Here is a 7,537-nt window from a genome sequence, read left to right as displayed (position 1 = left end):
TCTCTATCTTTCTCCTATAAAGTATTATTTTAATTTTTAATATTTAAATTTATTTTTTAATTTATTTTTTAATAATTTAAATAGCCTATTTTAATTTTAAAAAATTTTAAACAGATTTAATATTATTTTACTATTAAATCTAATTTAAATAATTAATAAGAAACTTTTATATTAATAATTATTAATAGATCAATTTTATTTACGTACTAAAATTAAATATTATATTAATTTTTAAATATACTAGTTATTATGTCACATTTAACTTTGAAATAACACTAAATTCATTTAAAATTGAAAAAAAAATTTAAATATTAAAAATTAAATTAAAATTTAATTTAAATATTAAAATTATTAGAATTTTACAGGGAATTTAATTTAAATATTAATTTAATTTAATTTAATTCGAACTCCTTTTATAGGGAATTCACTTGTAATTCGAATCAACTCGATTCGAACTCCTCTAAGCCACGTACTCCATGTAATTTGAATTGATATAATTCGAACATTGCATGCCTAATTCGAATCTAATTGATTCGAACTACGTGGGAAGAGTATTTGGTCATAATTCGAATTGAATCAATTCGAATTATGTGCAAAGCTAATTCGAATCCTATTGATTCGAATTATATAAAAATGTGTTCTGGTGGATTGATGTATCAAAATTTGTTTCGGCGGATTTGGGTAAAAATGAAATCCCCTTGGCTCATTTGGGTTTTTTATCCTTTAAACTACTCATTCTACAACAATCTAAGAAAATAACAGATTGGAGTATCCAGTACTAATTTACTATATGTATACAAGAAAACTATGAGACTTTGAGATTTGGAAAGAAAATGCAATTGATGTATAAAGAGATGATTTTCATTCTCATTTGCAACTGTTACAGGCAATATTGTAAATGTGTAGCATCATTCATTATATATGTGTGTGAAAAAATTCCAATAAATACAGGGACACTCTCAGCAATATTCTTTATAATCTCATCAATGAGGTTGGCTACCATATAAAGCCTCATTGAATACTTTGCCAAAAATCAAATCTGACCTTACATTTATATGTGTTTATTATTAATTTTAATTTATTGAAATTCAGAAATTTAGAAATAACGTGATTCATTGTTGTATAATTATTATGTATGAAATAGACAACACAGAGAAGAAAAAAACAAGAATGTACAAGAGAACTACAAATTAGAAACACACGTATACCTTTCGACCAAAAACCATGGGCTATGAAATATGAATTATAGGTACGGAAGAAAAGATTGATGTGACTTTCTCTTTCACATGCAAGCATCAAAAATTCAAAATATGCAAATATCTCCACAGAATCTGCTTACAATTTTTGTGAACAATGATAGAAACTCTTAAATCTTAAGTTATTCGCTTAATTATATTTTAAGATAATTTTTAAAATAATTTAGTTATTTGAAAAATTAAAAGGTAAATTAAAAGTCTTCTAATCATTATTCTAACTTTATTTATAAGGAGTAGTTCTTATAATTATAATATGCAAATTTTTTTTAAAATAATTATTATATAAAATTTATTAAATTTATATTTATTTTGCTCGAGGTGACTTGATTATTGATATATCTTGTGTAATTTTTTATTGGTAATGTTAAATGTACAATTTTTTTTAAATTAAATCTAATTAAATTGGTATAAGTCTAAAAAAAATGTGCATATATTGTCGTTTTTTTTTGCATTTTTTAGCATAAAAATTTTTATTGGAGAGTATAAAATTTATTTACATAGCACATAGCACATAAATTTTTGGGCAAATCACTTAAATAAGCTAAGGAGAGGAGAAATTTACACGAATCAGCTAAATTAAAAACTGGTTCATGAATCAATCAAGAGACAGTTCTATATAGTTCGAATCACCCTAATTCAAACTTCAATCTCCATGTAATTCGAATCACACTGATTCGAATTACACACACACGCACACACCCACTAATTCAAATAAACCTAATTCGAATTACACACACAGTAATTCGAATCAGGGTGATCCAAATTACACCCACACACGCGTTCCAAGGTAATTTGAATTGGGGTGATTCGAATTACTCAATTTTTTGCTCTAATAGTAATTTGAATTAGGGTGTTTCAAATTTCTCATACTTCGGCTATAAAAGGAATTCGAACCAACCTCATTTGAACCACTTTTTCATTATCATACCCCACCAAATCCCAGAGAGAACGACTCCAACAAAGGCTCGAGCAGGATATTCAGCCCATGGGAGATAATCCGGACAGACTATATCTTTTGGATGGAGTAGCTCATATAGCCGGGGTCATCAACGAAGATGTTAGTACGTAATCTTTTTTTAAGAGTAGGATTAAGTAACTTATTCGTATGTTTATATATGTTATGTTAGTGGTTTGGATGGTAAATGACGTTGGTAACATTGCATGTGACTGATTTTTTATGTTTTGTTAGTGATAATGTATGTGGTTTCGTAAGCGGTTTTACTAGCGGTTGCTTAAATGGCTATGTAAGTGGTTATGTTAGTGACTTTGTTAGTGGTTTTAGGGTGGTTTAGTTAGTGGTTGTGGTTGTGGATTTGCTTGTGGTTTTGGTTGCGGTCTCCCTTGCGGTTTTGTGAGTAGTTTCGGTGGTGGTTTTGTTAGTGGTTTTGTTGGTGGTTATCATGGTGGTTTTGTTGGTGATTTCGTTGGTGGTTTTGTTAGTGATTAAGTGCAAAGATGAAAAGTGCGGAGGGTACTGTTGTGTGCCAGAGCTAGAACCACCTCCAGCCCCAACTCGATCACTCGCTACAATATCATCGCCACTGTCATAAGCAATCATATCCGGCTCCACATCATCCAGCAATGCATCGCCCAGACCAGCCGATGCAGCACACTGTAAAGAAGTCGACACAATATCCACTATTCCAACCTCTCCACCTCCACTACAATTGAGATCAACAGCGAAAGACGGGGAGGCGACAGGCTCGTCCAGAGGTTCATTCACAGGGACGGACGAAGATACACCAACAGGTCTGGAGTTAGAACCGGCTACCGTGCCTATAGTGTGGATATTCCGGTTCGAACCCCTAAAGCTAGATACCACATTAACCAACTTCGCCAATAGCTCAGGTGTCCTAACCTTGGGAAACTGCCGGTGATAATGAAACAGGACCTGCAAGTTCACATCACTCCCTATCGTGAAACAATCATACTTCACTATTTCTTGCAGCACTGAGATTGGAATGCGATAGAATAACTTGTGAACCCGTTTCACGCCTTGCAGACCAAGTTTCTGTAGTATAGAACTCAAACTCATCATAGCTCGCCGTAGGCCTGCTAAAAATACTAAGAGGAGCCTTATCAATGAACTTCACACCAGATCATTTTTTGCTCTTAATCGATCCTCTGTGATGAACCAACACTACAAAACTCTCATCACTAGCCATTTTCTCACTCTAATGAGATTAATTCACGTTCACGCCATATTTATATACGTCTGGCACTATATTATTCAAACCAGTGTCATTTGAATTATAGCTTGTGTAATTCGAATCACCCCAATTTGAATTACCTTGGAACGCGTGTGTGGGTGTAATTCAAATTAGTATAATTCGAATTACATGGAGATTGAAGTTCGAATTAGGGTGATTCAAACTATATAAAAATGTGTACTGGTTGATTCATGAACCAGTTTTTTATTTGGCTGATTGGTATAAATTTCTCCTCCCCTTGGCTTATTTCAATAATTTGCCCTAAATTTTTGCACAAAACACAAACTTATCAATATAACACATAAATTTTTGCATATAGTACAAAAAATTTTACCCACGATACAAGATTTTTTTTATATAGTACATAAATTTTTGCTATCAAAGTAATTTGTTGATTGCGTGAATCAATGGTCTAGACATGTAGTCTTTCAAATTTTTGTACTGTATAAAAAATTTTTATTCTCTACACCAAAATTTCTATATTATATATATTTTGTTGGTTGGATGTCAATATTTTGGAAATATAATTCTTTAAAAAAATTTTATATTGTGCACCAAATTTTTTGTGCTATGTACTAAAATTTTTGTGTTTTGCATATTTTGTTGGTTGGGTATCAATGTTTTGGACATGTGGTCCTTTAATTTAAAAATTTTTCTGATGTGTAGTAAAATATTGTATGTTATGAATAAAAAATTTTGTACTTTAGTTTTATGAACATATATAGAAAAAAAGATGAAGAAAACGATAATGATTATGATAATGACAAAGGATGAGAAGGAAAAAGAAATCAAACAAAAGAAGAAGAAGTTGCTGAAAAAGAAGACGACAACCTTGAAAAATTAAAGAACAAGAGAAGAAGATGATGACGACAACGACGACGACGATGATAATATCATTGTTGAAGAAGAAGAAGATGATATTATTGAAGAAGATGATGATGATGACGACGACGCCACCGATGATGATGACATTGCTGAAGAAGAAGAAGATGATGACATTATTGGAGAAGAAGATGATGATGATGATGACGACGCCACCAATGAAGAATAATGAAGGAGGAGAAAGAAGAAGAAAAAGTAGTAACGACAATATGTATGTATATGCAAAAAAGACGAGCGTTGTGACTTGATTAAATACTTAATTTTTTTTTTAAAAAAAGGGGTCATTGTACTTTTGTCCTTGAAATTTGACAAAAGTTTCAAAAATGCTCCTAAGTTTTATTTTGTTTCAATTTTATCTCAAAAATTTTCAATTTACATCAAATATACTCATGCCGGCTAATTTTTCAAAAAATTTAAGACCAATTCAACAATAATTTCATAAGAACAACCCTTAACAAAAGCAAATCAAGCATAATTTTCATACATTATTATTAGATTGCTCTTAAATTTTTTGAAATTTCAGCCGTCAATGGTATATTTGATACAAATCGAAAACTTTTGGAACAAAATTGAAACAAAATAAAACTTAGGGATATTTTTAAAATTTTTGCCAAACTTTAGAAAAAAAAATATACTTTACCAAAAAAAAATTTTAAACTAAAAAAAAGAGGTAATGAGAATTTTTCATTTTTCAGTTCAATAATTATGTAATGAGAATTTTGTATTAGTATTTAAAATAAACCTAAACTCAAGTATCATGTTACCAATAAATTAGGATAAACCATACAATTAAACCAAATCCAACTCAATATTACACAATTCACTCAAATAAAAAAAATGTTATATGAATCTTCTCAGTCATCTTTCTATGTAAATCGAATGAGTCAGACTAGATTTAGCTCTCTTTGTAAATTTAATAAGCGTATTTTTTTTTTTTGTGACTATCTAATAAGCCTGTTTCGATTTACTAGAACAGCATGCATGCATAAATCGAAACAGGGTGATTAAATTTACTAGGAATGCATGCATGCATAAATGAAACAGATTAATTAGATTTACATAAAGAACTAAAATATACAAAAACATTTTGGCATTTAAAAAAATTAAATAAATTTCACTAATAATTTAAGTTCAACTAGAATTTAGTTTTTGAAAAAAAAAAATCAAATTTCCATGTTTCACGTGCTATTACTCGTAGCTGGTATTCACACAATAGTAGCATTATCTTCAATTATTGGATGGGTGATTAGATTCGATTTGTGATTCAACCAATGAGAAACGGGCCAATAACCATATCTCTTTTATTTGTCTATGATTTTTCATGTTCTTGGTGACTATTGATTTATCTCTCATGAAATTTATATACTGTTCAAATATATTTTTCTGCCAAAAACTTTTAAATTTTTCTTAGCAAGAATAACAAGATACAGGATCCACCATTGAAGCTTAAGTTTTCATTGTAATAAAGGTTAAACAAATATTTTAGAATGAAATAATTTTTTCAACAAATTTATTCTAATCAACATTCAAATAAACAAAGTCTCTGCCTAAAAGAAACAAAAAATGCAATTAAACAAAGACAAATGGTGAGCAACAGTGAGAAAATTAACGTCCAAAGATATTAAAGTTGTTATATTTATTTCTCTCACTAGAATATTTTTTTTTCAGTTTTAACTAAAAAATAATTAAAATAACAAAACACATAACTAAATCTAATAAGTCTATTTTAATTTATGCATACTTGCTGTCCTAGTAAATTTAATCACGCCCTATTTCAATTTACTAGGACATCATGGATGGTTAGATTTACTAGGACAGGGGAATGGATCCTCTCAAATTTTTTTTACAATTGAGGGAATAAAGTGTGATCTTATACCATTAATTTTATAAGTGAGACCAAAAATAAATATGAGAGAGAGTAATAAAGAATTAGAGATCACACTTTACACTCTTAATTTTTTTTTATAATTGAGAAGATCCATTTTTCTAGGACAGCATGCATGCATGCATAAATCGAAATAGGATGATTAAATTTACATAGAGAACTAAATCTAGTCTGACTCATTCGATTTACATAAAAAAAATAATTAAAAAGATTCATGTAATATTTTTTATTTGGGTGAATTATATAACATTAAATTGGGTTTGGTTTAATTCTGTATTTTATCTAATAAATTATTATATTTACAATATAATATTTAAATTTTTAATATTTTCTCAACTTAATTCAAACTTTTATTATTGGAGGGAAAAAACATGGCATAAAACATAGAATAAACGTGGGGTTGAGTAAAAGTGGATTGGGATTAATTTTAAGATGAATATATATTTATAATTTTATATATTTATATGAAAATTGAATATGAAGGTGATTAATTAATTATCTTAAAGATACCAAACAAACAAAAAAATGCTATAGCATATCATATGGGGTGGGTCCTTTGCGCCTAATTTGTAACTTGGCAGCAAGTGAGTCCATCATTGTTGAATGGCAATGGAGCCGAAACAAACATGTGCTATGTCTCCCCACAAGAAATACAATATGCTAATTGCAAAGTCACATTTTTTTGTCATAATTTAATTAGCATTGTTTGTGTATAATATTTGTTATATTTTTATTGAATATGGACACCTAAATGATGCAGACCTAATAAAAATCTGCAGCGCTGGCAAATCAATCACTTATTTAATTATTTTATAGCTTTCTTATCCCCCTTTTCATACATGGATATGAGCTATCTTATCCTTAATTTAAGTAATAATATATCTAATGTCATTCTGTTTATTAGATATATAGTTGTTTATATATTTTTATTTAATAATTTAAAACTTTAAGACAAATAATTTATAATATAATATTAAAATTTGTATGATTAAAATATTTTAAAGATTCAATTTTTGTTATGTAATAAATTTCTTATTCTCTAGTGAAAAATGACCCAACAAATAACTATAATTTGGTTTTGTTATTTCAATTTTTCAGCCATTCAAAAGTTATAAACTGAAATTTTTGTTATACTATTAGATTGTGCTTTATTTAATTTATTTCTCTTGCAAATACTCTATAAAATTTTCAAGTTTTAAAGAATAAACTAATTAATTAATGGCGTACAATTTTGGTTACTAAAATAATCTCTTTGATGAAATATTATAGTTGGAATTGTCGATATGATTCGGTGGAATCTCAAT

This window comes from Arachis duranensis, chromosome 2 (assembly GCF_000817695.3).
Source record: "Arachis duranensis cultivar V14167 chromosome 2, aradu.V14167.gnm2.J7QH, whole genome shotgun sequence".
In the NCBI taxonomy this organism is placed as follows: Eukaryota; Viridiplantae; Streptophyta; class Magnoliopsida; order Fabales; family Fabaceae; genus Arachis; species Arachis duranensis.
The sequence above is the reverse complement of the archived record's forward strand: the minus strand, read 5'-3'. Positions refer to the sequence as shown.